The sequence below is a fragment of the Gossypium hirsutum genome, chromosome A13 (genome assembly GCF_007990345.1).
Source record: "Gossypium hirsutum isolate 1008001.06 chromosome A13, Gossypium_hirsutum_v2.1, whole genome shotgun sequence".
NCBI lineage: Eukaryota > Viridiplantae > Streptophyta > Magnoliopsida > Malvales > Malvaceae > Gossypium > Gossypium hirsutum.
Window position 1 is genome coordinate 18,749,125 of NC_053436.1, and position 12,330 is coordinate 18,761,454.

Sequence of the window (12,330 nt, forward strand, 5' to 3'; positions counted from 1 at the left end):
AATGAGAGGATGTGAAATCAAATTTTAATCTGAAGCTAGGAATTGAAAATTATGCTTATCCCGAGTTCAAGGACTCGATTGAATAAAAAGTAAAATATGTGTGAAATTGAAAAAGGGATTTATTTTCGATCATACATCTCATGAAACTGTGTGATAATGTATGGTATTGTTTTGGTACAGAAATATTGTATAGACCAACAATTGGACCAAAGTAGAGCTAGTAGAGGAAAAGAAAAAATTGAGGACTGAGCTCTGAGAAATTTACTCGTTTTGTATTTTGGAAAGGTAAGTTCATATGGAACTTACTACCTTTCCTTTGTTATATGTATGCTTGTGTTTATTTCATTATATTTATGTTTGAACATAATTTGAAATGTTGATGAATTTGGCATACAAGGCTAGTAAATTGGATTGAATTAAAATAAAATGGGATTGGTGATTGATATATGATTGTACAAGGTATGAATGTGAAAATATGAATGGTTATAGGGTATGAAAATGAAAATGTGACCAATTACAGGGAATGATATGCATATGTGAATGATATAAGGTATGAATATGTTAAAATGTATGATAGATGCCCATATGAACTTAGTAAAAGGTTAGGATATGATTTGCATGCCAATAGGGTCATATGCGTGTTTGTATAGGATATTTAATGATACGGAGATTATGATAGTTTATAACAAGATCCAGTATCTGTTGCAGGTCATCGAGTATTATTTATCTTTACAAAGACTTTAGTGTGGTGGAGGAATATGATTGAAAATGTTTTAACATTTGATGCTTACGAGCGTAGCACTTCAATGCCTTTTTGTGGTGTAGTTTGCCCGTGTATCTGAATCTATCTTACTAGGGTTCCATTGGGCAAGACATTGAAATCAAAATTAAAACCAGGAAATGAAATGAATTGAACTTTGGTAAGTTATTATGATATACGTTTTAAACTGAAATGATATGAACTTGTGAAATGATAATAGTATATTAATTTGTGATGTATTGGTAAGATTTGGTGATGTTTTAGATATGTTATAATGTCGAACCCATTTGGATACTTATGTTTTTATGCATCTAGTTGTGGCATTATGTGTCAAGTTTTAGCCAAATGTATACCAAAACTATGGTAGTTAGCATGCTCATCTATGAGTAATATAAGTGTTGTAATTTCCATTTGAACTTATTAAGCATCTAAATGCTTACTACTGTTATTTCTTTTACATATAGATCTCCAACTTGTGGAACTCATCAGCCAGATAATTATGGATATTACACTATCATCAATTCAGTAGAATCATGTTTATTTTGAGTCCTAATATTGTGGCATGTATATAAGGTCTTGAATTTTTAATCGTCATTTTTATTTGTGAAGGCCAAGGTTGTATTTGTGGTTAAGGTTTGGTTGTATGTTAAGCTTGTTATTGTAACGCCCCCACGCCCGAGACCATCACCGGTGTCGAGCTTGAGGGGTTACCGAACATAATTTATCAATTTAAGAACTTCAAATCATTTGTTTCTACATTCACAGCTTTCTAGCTACTCGCGTCATAGTTACAAGAAAAATCATATCTCGAGTTATGAAACTAGAAATCAAGATCCGTAAATTTTCCCTAAATCTAGACTCATATATCTATTTACTAATTTTTTTATAGAATTTTTGGTTTGGCCAATTAGTACAGTTTATTAGTTAAAGTCTCCCCTATTTCAGGGTTCGACTGCTCTGACATATGTGTATTACGAATCAGATATCTCTCTATACAGAATTTCAATGACTACAAGGCTTGTTTTTCCTAAAACTAGACTCAATAAGAAATCTGTATATATAAATAAAAACTTCTAATTATTTTTTTAAAATTTATTATGAATTTTTAAAGTCAGAACAGGGGATCTAGAAATCACTCTGGCCCTGTTTCACAAAAGTTTAAATATCTCATAAAATATAATTTATATGCCTGTTTTGTTCAATCCACATGAAAATAGACTCATTAAGCTTCAATTTCATAACTTACTCATTATTTAGTTCCATTTATACTATTTGTAGTGATTTGTCAAATTCATGTCATTGCTGCAGCAATATTCTGTTTTAAGGCAAGTTTCATCTTTCCATGAATTTTTATGAACTGGATAACCTATTAAACTTCCATAATATCAAACATAATCTAAATTAGCCATCACCATGACTTATCAATATCAAACATTTTCTCAACCAAACATGGCCATATCATAAAATTATTTACACAAAATAGGTATATTGCTATACATGCCATACTTAAGTAGTTGTACAAGCCATTTACCAAGATAAAAGTCCTTTGGATAGTGTGATCGAACTTTCGACCTGTCCCGATTCCTGAGCCGGATTGTTCAAAACTACAGTGAATGAAAAGAAAGGAGTAAGCATAAATGCTTAGTAAGTTCATATGTAAATAACAAGTAACATAACAATACAAATATACCAAACAACTTTAGCATGGTATCACCAAAACATATATCACATTTCTAAACATCATTCATCATCTTACCACCTTATCGTTGTTGTATCTATTTTCAACCCGAGGGTTAAGAACATACCTGTCCAAAGTGTCCATTTCACAACACTTACCAAAACGTCACTTGCATCTTAAGTGTTCTTCCATTTCACTAGAAATTTCACCCGTTGAACACATCGGAATACAACTCGGATACACGGATAATTTGCACATAAGTGCCTCATATGTAATCAAGAAATCATGTAACCCGCCCCTAAGTGAACTCGGACTCAACTCAACGAGCTCGGGTTTTCGCATCCATAAGTGAACTCGGACTCAACTCAACGAGTTCGGACATTCGCATCTATAGGTGAATTCGGACTCAACTAACAAGTTCGGATGCCCAACCATCCTAGTGACATGTTACTTCTATCCTAATCTATTCCTAAGGTTCAAACGGGCTTTTTCCCTCGATCTCATATTTGTCGTCTTCCATGGAATATCGGAACCGATACTTGGTAGCAATTCATATTTATCAAGTAGTAAACATAATTTGCATATTACTCAACATTAACCACAAAGCATAATATTTCACGATTAAAAATCAGCGTATCATATAATTAACATCAATAACTTAAAAATAACAATTATGCTACATTATTTACACATGAACTTACCTTGGTACCAAAATATAAACATTTTGCAATTTAGTCCACAATCTTTTCTTTTCCTCGATCACGACTTGAATCTCGTTTTTCTTGATCTATAATACCAAATTAATCTTATTTAATACATACATTTATCAAAACAGCATTTAATACGAACTTTAAAAAATTACACTTTTGCCCCTAAAGTTTTGCATAATTACACTTTTGCCCCTAGGCTCGGGAATTAAACTTTATTCCTTGTTCTTATGTTTTATAACATGCTGATCACTTTTCCCTTCTATGGCAACATCAAATTCTCTCTCTAACATATACTTGTGACTATTAGGTATTTTTGCCGATTAAGCCATTTTACTCGTTTTCACTAAAAATCGAGTAGCACAAGTTGTCTAACATAATTTAAAACCTCATATTCTATCATAAAACATCAAATACACAAATTTCACCTATAGGTATTTTTCCAAATATAAACCCTAGGTTGAATTATCGCTAACATAAGCTTAATCGAGCTACCAGGATTCCAAAAACGTAAAGAACATTAAAAACGGGGCTTGGAATCACTTACTATGGAGCTTGGAAGCTTGAAACAAACCTCAACTATGGAGAACCCTTGAAATTTCGGCCTAATGAAGAAGATGGACAAAAATTGGCTTTTAATTTTGTTTTTAATTCATTTTAATAACTAAATGACCAAAATACCCTTACTACTAAACTTTCCAAAAATTCCTTCCATGTCCTAATTTTGTCTATGAACTTAAAATTGGTCAAATTGCTATTTAATACCTCCTCATTAATATTCCAAAACAATTTCATACTAAAAACTTCTAGAATGCAAGTTTTGCAACTTATTCGATTTAGTCCCTACTTTCAATTTAAGCACTTTAGGCATAGAATTTCATCACGAAATTTTCACACAATCATGCAATCATATCATAATCATCAAAATAATTATAAAATAATTATTTCTATCTCGGATTTGTGGTCACGAAACCACTATTCCGATTAAGCCCTAATTTAGGATATTACAACTCTCTCCCCCTTTTAAGGATTTTCGTCCTCGAAAATCTTACTGGTAAACAGGTGTGGATATTGGTTTCTCATAGTTTCTTCAGGTTCCCATGTAGTCTCTTCTACCCCATGCTTTTGCCACAACACTTTCACAAGTGCAACACTTTTATTTCTTAGTTGTTTGACTTCTCGAGCTAAAATCTTAATCGGTTCTTCTTCATAAGTCATATCCGGTCGCAGTTCAATTTCTGTCGGTGAAATTATATGTGAAGGATCCGAACGATACCGGCGTAACATAGATACGTGAAACACATTATGAATCTTCTCTAATTCGGGTGGTAACGTTAGCCGATATGCTACCGGTCCAACTTTTTCAATTATTTCATACGGTCCAATGAAACGCGGACTTAACTTGCCCTTTCGTCCAAATCTAAGGACTTTCTTCCATGGAGACACTTTCAAAAATACCTTATCACCAACTTGAAACTCCATTTCTTTTCGTTTCAAATCCGCATAAGATTTCTATCTATCTAAAGCAGCTTTCAAACAATCTCGAATCACTTTCACCTTTTCTTCAGTTTCTTTTATTAAATCAACTCCATAAATCTGATTTTCCTTGAGTTCAGTCCAATACAATGGCGTCCGACATTTACGACCATATAATGCTTCATAAGGTGCCATCTTCAAACTCGTCTGATAACTATTATTATAAGCAAATTCTACCAATGGTAAGTACCTTTCCCAACTATCTTGAAATTCCAATACGCAACATCTAAGCATGTCTTCAAGAATCTGAATTACTCTCTCTGATTATCCATCAGTTTGTGGATGAAAGGCAATGCTGAAATTTAACTTTGTACCTAATGCCTCTTGCAACTTTTGCCAAAACCGTGAGGTAAACCTCGGATCTCTATCCGAAATAATTGGCAAAGGTATCCCATGAAGTCTAACAATCTCTCGGATATACAATTCAGCCAACTTATTAAGAGAATAATCTGTACGTATCGGAATAAAATGAGCCGATTTAGTCAGTCTATCAACTATTGCCCAGATGGCATTTTTCTTCCCTGGAGTTAACGGCAACCCTGATATAAAATCCATAGTAATCCTATCCTATTTCCATTCAGGAACCATAATAGGCTGAAGTAATCCCGAAGGTACCTGGTGTTCAGCTTTCACTTGTTGACAAACTAAGCACTTTGATACAAACTCGGAAATATCTCTTTTCATTCCACTCCACCAGTACATTTTCTTTAAGTCATTATACATCTTCGTACTGCCCGGATGAACCGCCAAACAACTATTATGTGCTTCATGCAAAATCTTTTGAATCAACTCATCATTTTTCGGTACACAAATCTGATTTTTAAACATCAAACAACCATCAGAACCGATTCTGAAATCTGATCCCGTATCAGCTTCACACTGTTTTCTTTTGGCTAGCAAATCTTGATCATTTTTTTAAGCTTCTGAAATCTCTTGTAAAAACATCGGTCTTGCTCTTAACTCTGCTAGAATCGAACCGTCATCTGAAATTTTCAACTGAGCGTTCATAACTCTCAAAGCAAACAACAACTTTCTGCTTAAAGCATCGGCAACCACATTCGCTTTTCCCGGATGATAATCAATAACAAGCTCGTAATCTTTCAATAACTCTAACCATCTTCGCTGTCTCAAATTCAAGTCTTTTTGTGACATCACTTTTGTGATCGGTATATACTCGGCACTTTTCACCATACAAATAATGTCGCCAAATCTTCAAAGCAAACACCACTGCAGCCAATTCCAAATCGTGAGTAGGATAATTCCTCTCATGAGGTTTTAACTGCCTCGAAGCATAAGCCACCACTTTTCCTTCTTGCATGAGTACACAACCCAAACCATTTAGAGAAGCATCACTATACACCACAAATTCTTTACCTGATTCGGGTTGTATCAACACTGGTGCTTCAGTTAATAACTTTTTCAATTCTTCGAAACTCTGTTGACATTCTTCCGTCCATTCAAATTTAACATCCTTTCGGAGTAGTCTAGTCATAGGAGCAGCAATTATAGAAAATTCATTTACGAACCGCCGATAATACCCAGCTAGCCCCAAGAAACTCCTAACTTCAGTTACATTTTTCGGTGGTTTCCATTCAACAATGGCTGAAATTTTACTAGGATCAACCCGTATACCATCACCTGAAACAATATGACCCAAAAATCCAACTTCCCGGAGCCAAAATTCACTTTTACTAAACTTAGTATACAGCTGCTTATCTCTCAAAGTTTGCAAAACTATCCTCAAATGCTCAGCATGCTCTGTCTCATCTTTTGAATAAATTAAAATATCATCTATAAACACCACAACAAATCTGTCCAAGTATGGCCGAAATATGCGATTCATTAAATCCATAAACATAGCAAGAGCATTTGTCAACCCGAATGGCATAACTAAAAATTCATAATGACCGTACCTTGTTCTAAAAGCAGTTTTAGGCACATCTGACTCTTTTACTCGCAGCTGATAATACCCAGATCTCAAGTCAGTCTTTGAAAACCATGTCGCTCCTTTTAGCTGATCAAACAAATCATCAATTCTCGGCAATGGATACTTGTTTTTTATTTTCACCTTGTTTAACTGTCGATAATCAACACAAAATCTCATAGAACCATCCTTCTTTTTCACAAATAACACGGGAGCACCCCAAGGAGAAAAACTTGGTCTCACAAAGCCTTTATCAGTCAACTCTTGCAACTGCGACTTTAATTCTTTCAACTCTGTTGGTGCCATTCTATATGGAGCAATCGAGATCAGAGCTATTCCCGATATCAAATCTATACCAAATTCTACTTCCCTGACTGGAGGCACACCCGGCAATTCTTTTGGAAATACGTCCGCAAATTCACACACAACCGGCACTGATTCAACTTTCTTTTCAACTTCTTTTGTATTAATTACATACGCCAAATAAGCTTCATAACTCTTTCTCAAATATCTCTGAGCCGACATCGAAGAAATCATACTAAATATTGCCTCTGATTTGTCTGGTTCAACCCGCAAGATTTCACCACTTTCACATTTTAATTCTATAACCTTTTCTTTGCAATTTACTATAACATCATGCAATGTCAACCAATCCATGCCAAAAATAACATCAAATTCATCAAACGGCAACAACATCAAGTCGGCTGGAAAGTAATGACCCCGAATCATTAAAGGGCATTTCTTGCATACTTTATCAACTATCATGCATTTGCCTAACGGGCTCGACACTCTAATCATAAATTATGTGTTCTCAACAGGTATATTCATACTAGACACCAGTTTCATGCATACATATGAATGAGTAGAACCGGGATCAATCAAAGCAATAACATTAGTATCATAAAGAGAAAATGTACCGGTAATCACATCGGGTAAGGAAGCATCTTCACGCGCTTTAATAGCATAGGTTCAAGCCGGAGCTCTTCCTTCGGATCTAACTGCTGCATCTCTGGCTACATTCTTACTGCTTGTTTCACTTCCAGCTTTTCTCGGATACCTTTCCCTCGAGTTTACACCACTAGATTTTACATTCTGAAATTTTTCTTTCTCAGCTCTCTCTGGGCAGTCTCTAATAAAATGATCTGGAGAACCACATCGAAAACATTCATTTGCTCTGCACGGACCAAAATGATTTCTACCACACCGCTGGCACTCGGGTTTAACAAATCTCGTATTTCCCACACTAGCCGCAGAAGTAGTCTGAGATTTAGGACCCACATTTCGCTTCTTAAAATTTCCATATGATTGCCCAGCTGAAACTTGGGAATGAGGATTCACATTTCTTGACTTTCCGGTTTGCTGTGAGGGTGCATTACTCATTGGTCTTTTCTTCCAATTTCGTGTTTCAGATTCTACCTTTTTCTTTTCCTTCAGTAATTCTTTAGCCTTGCAAGCTCGATCGACAAGTACCACCATTTCTTTTAGTTCAAGGATCCCAACAAATACCTTAATGTCTTCGTTAAGCCCGTCTTCAAATCGTCGGCACATCTTGGCTTCTGTAGGAACATATTCCCTGGCATACTTACTTAATCGAACAAACTCTCTTTCCTATTCTGAGACTGTCATATTACCTTGCTTTAGCTCAAGAAACTCTTTGCATTTCTAATCAATAAATCTTTCACTAATATATTTCTTCCGAAACTCTTCTTGAAAGAATTCCCAGGTTACCCTCTCTTTCGGTACCACTGAAATCAAAGTCTTCCACCAATTATAGGTTGAATCTCTCAACAAAGATGTAGCACATTTCAAACATTCTTCAGGTGTACAAGATAATTCATCAAATACCCGGATAGAATTTTCTAGCCAGAACTCTGCTTTCTCTGCATCATCATCAATATTTGCTCTAAATTCTTCAGCCCCTTGTTTACGAATTCTATCAACGGAGGTTCTGTGAAATTTTATCATATCCACTCCTTGAGGCATTGGAGGCATAGGTTGAGGAATTGGGGGAGGTGGGGGAGGTCGTACATTTGGGTTCGTACGAACAAACTCAGTGTACCATGCACTCATCATTTGGAGAAAGGCTTCCCGATCCCTTTCTCCTCCTCCTTGACCAACAGTAGGATGTGGGATTTCAGTCGACGCTGCCCCTTCAGCCGGAGCTGGCGCATTACTCTCTACTTCATCTGCCACAGCTGGATCGGGATCCATTTACTATATAAAAATTTATTTAAAAAGGTCAAAATTCGTCACACTATCACAATTCATACATATGGCATGTATAGCAAAATCTGTACATACAACACGTAGTCCGAGAACCGACTAAACCTACTCTGATACCACCAAATGTAACGCCCCCATGCCCGAGACCATCACCGGAGTCGAGCTTGAGGGGTTACCGAACATAATTTATCAATTTAAGAACTTCAAATCATTTGTTTCTACATTCACAGCTTTCTAGCTACTCGCATCACAGTTACAAGAAAAATCATATCTCGAGTTATGAAACTCGAAATCAAGATCCATAAATTTTCCCTAAATCTAGACTCATATATCTATTTACTAATTTTTTTCTAGAATTTTTGGTTGGGCCAATTAGTACAGTTTATTAGTTAAAGTCTCCCCCATTTCAGGGTTCGACTGCTCTGACATATGTGTATTATGAATCAGATATCTCTCTATACAGAATTTCAATGACTACAAGGTTTGTTTTTCTTAAAACTAGACTCAATAAGGAATCTGTACATATAAAGAAAAACTTCTAATTATTTTTTTAAAATTTATTATGAATTTGTAAAGTCAGAACAGGGGATCCAGAAATCACTTTGGCCCTGTTTCACAAAAGTTTAAATATCTCATAAAATATAATTTATATGCCTGTTTTGTTCAATCCACATGAAAATAGACTCATTAAGCTTCAATTTTCATTATTTAGGTCCATTTATACTATTTTTAGTGATTTTTCAAATTCATGTCATTGCTGCAGCAATATTCTATTTTAAGGCAAGTTTCATCTTTCCATGAATTTTTATGAACTAGATAACCTATTAAACTTCTATAATATCAAACATGATCTAAATTAGCCATCATCATGACTTATCAATATCAAACATTTTCTCAACCAAACATGGCCATATCATAAAATTATTTACACAAAATAGGTATATTGCTATACATGCCATACTTAAGTAGTTGTACAAGCCATTTACCAAGATAAAAGTCCTTTGGATAGTGTGATCGAACTTTCGACCTGTCCCGATTCCTGAGCCGGCTTGTTCAAAACTACAGTGAATGAAAAGGAAGGAGTAAGCATAAATACTTAGTAAGTTCATATGTAAATAACAAGTAACATAACAATACAAATATACCAAACAACTTTAGCATGGTATCACCAAAACATATATCACATTTCTAAACATCATTCATCATCTTAACACCTTATCGCTGTTGTATCTATTTTCAACCCGAGGGTTAAGAACATACCTGTCCAAAGTGTCCATTTCACAACACTTACCAAAACGTCACTTGCATCTTAAGTGTTCTTCCATTTCACTAGAAATTTCACCCGTTGAACACATCAGAATACAACTCGGATACACGGATAATTTGCACATAAGTGCCTCATATGTAATCAAGAAATCATGTAACCCGCCCCTAAGTGAACTCGGACTCAACTCAACGAGCTCGGGCGTTCGCATCCATAAGTGAACTCGGACTCAACTCAACGAGTTCGGATGCCTAGTTACATCTCATGAACTCGGACTCAACTCAACGAGTTCGGACATTCGCATCCATAGGTGAACTCGGACTCAACTCAACGAGTTCGGATGCTCAACCATCCTAGTGACATGTCACTTGTATTCTAATCTATTCCTAAGGTTCAAATGGGCTTTTTCCCTCGATCTCATATTTGTCGTCTTCCATGGAATATCGAAACCGATACTTGGTAGCAATTCATATTTATCAAATAGTAAACATAATTTGCATATTACTCAACATTAACCACAAAGCATAATATTTCACGACTAAAAATTAGCGTATCATATAATTAATATCAATTACTTAAAAATAACAATTATGCTACATTATTTACACATGAACTTACCTTGGTACCAAAATATAAACATTTTGCAATTTAGTCCACAATCTTTTCTTTTCCTCGATCACGACTTGAATCTCGTTTTTCTTGATCTATAATACCAAATTAATCTTATTTAATACATACATTTATCAAAACAGCATTTAATACGAACTTTAAAAAATTACACTTTTGCCCCTAAAGTTTTGCATAATTACACGTTTGCCCCTAAGCTCGGGAATTAAACTTTATTCCTTATTCTTATGTTTTATAACATGCTGATCACTTTTCCCTTCTATGGCAACATCAAATTCTCTCTCTAACATATACTTGTGACTATTAGGTATTTTTGCCGATTAAGCCCTTTTACTCGTTTTCACTAAAAACTGAGTAGCACAAGTTGTCTAACATAATTTAAAACCTCATATTCTATCATAAAACACCAAAATACACAAATTTCACCTATGGGTCTTTTTCCAAATATAAGCCCTAGGTTGAATTATTGCTAACATAAGCTTAATCGAGCTACCGGGATTCCAAAAACGTAAAGAACATTAAAAACGGGGCTTGGAATCACTTACTATGGAGCTTGGAAGCTTGAAACAAACCCTAACTATGGAGAACCCTTGAAATTTCGGCCTAATGAAGAAGATGGACAAAAATTGGCTTTTAATTTTGTTTTTAATTTATTTTAATAACTAAATGACCAAAATACCCTTACTACTAAACTTTCCAAAAATTCCTTCCATGTCCTAATTTTGTCTATGAACTTAAAATTGGTCAAATTTCTATTTAAGACCTCCTCATTAATATTCCAAAACAATTTCATACTAAAAACTTCTAGAATGCAAGTTTTGCAACTTATTCGATTTAGTCCCTACTTTCAATTTAAGCACTTTAGGCATAGAATTTCATCACGAAATTTTCACACAATCATGCAATCATATCATAATCATCAAAATAATTATAAAATAATTATTTCTATCTCGGATTTGTGGTCACGAAACCACTATTCTGATTAAGCCCTAATTCAGGATATTACAGTTATGTGGGCTAGTTGGTGCATAGATATGATTGTGATTTTCAAGCATAAGCCTTATAGTTTAAAGCTTGCAGGTGAAGTAACTTGCTATTATAAGGTTGAAAATAATTAGAATATACGTAATTGTTGATCATGTGTTTGGTGCCATATTGAATGCTTGATTTCAAATGTTTGCATGTTATATTTGGCATAGATTGGCATGAAATAATGTTATATTGTTTTAGAAAGAGCATATAAATGTATAATTGTAAAATGATAGGTTGAATTCAAAAAGGAATTGAATTTTTTGTATTATGTTTACAGAGTAATAACACCACCTCATGGATGTCACAACACTAGTTGAAAGATTGAAATGGACTAGTATTAGGTTGTTCTTAATGTTTCGATACCGCCTTATAGATGTCACGGGTCATGACATTGAATTCGAAGGATGCGATGCCAAATTGTTCTAGTTTAGATGTAACACCCTTACCCAACCCGTTTGTCAAATCTGGACATGAAGTGTCATAATTGAATCATGTTCGTGTAAAATTTTAGAACTCACTATTTAAAATCAAATTGTGTTACCCATTTTTTAGAAAAAATAACTTAAAATAGAGGTAAAT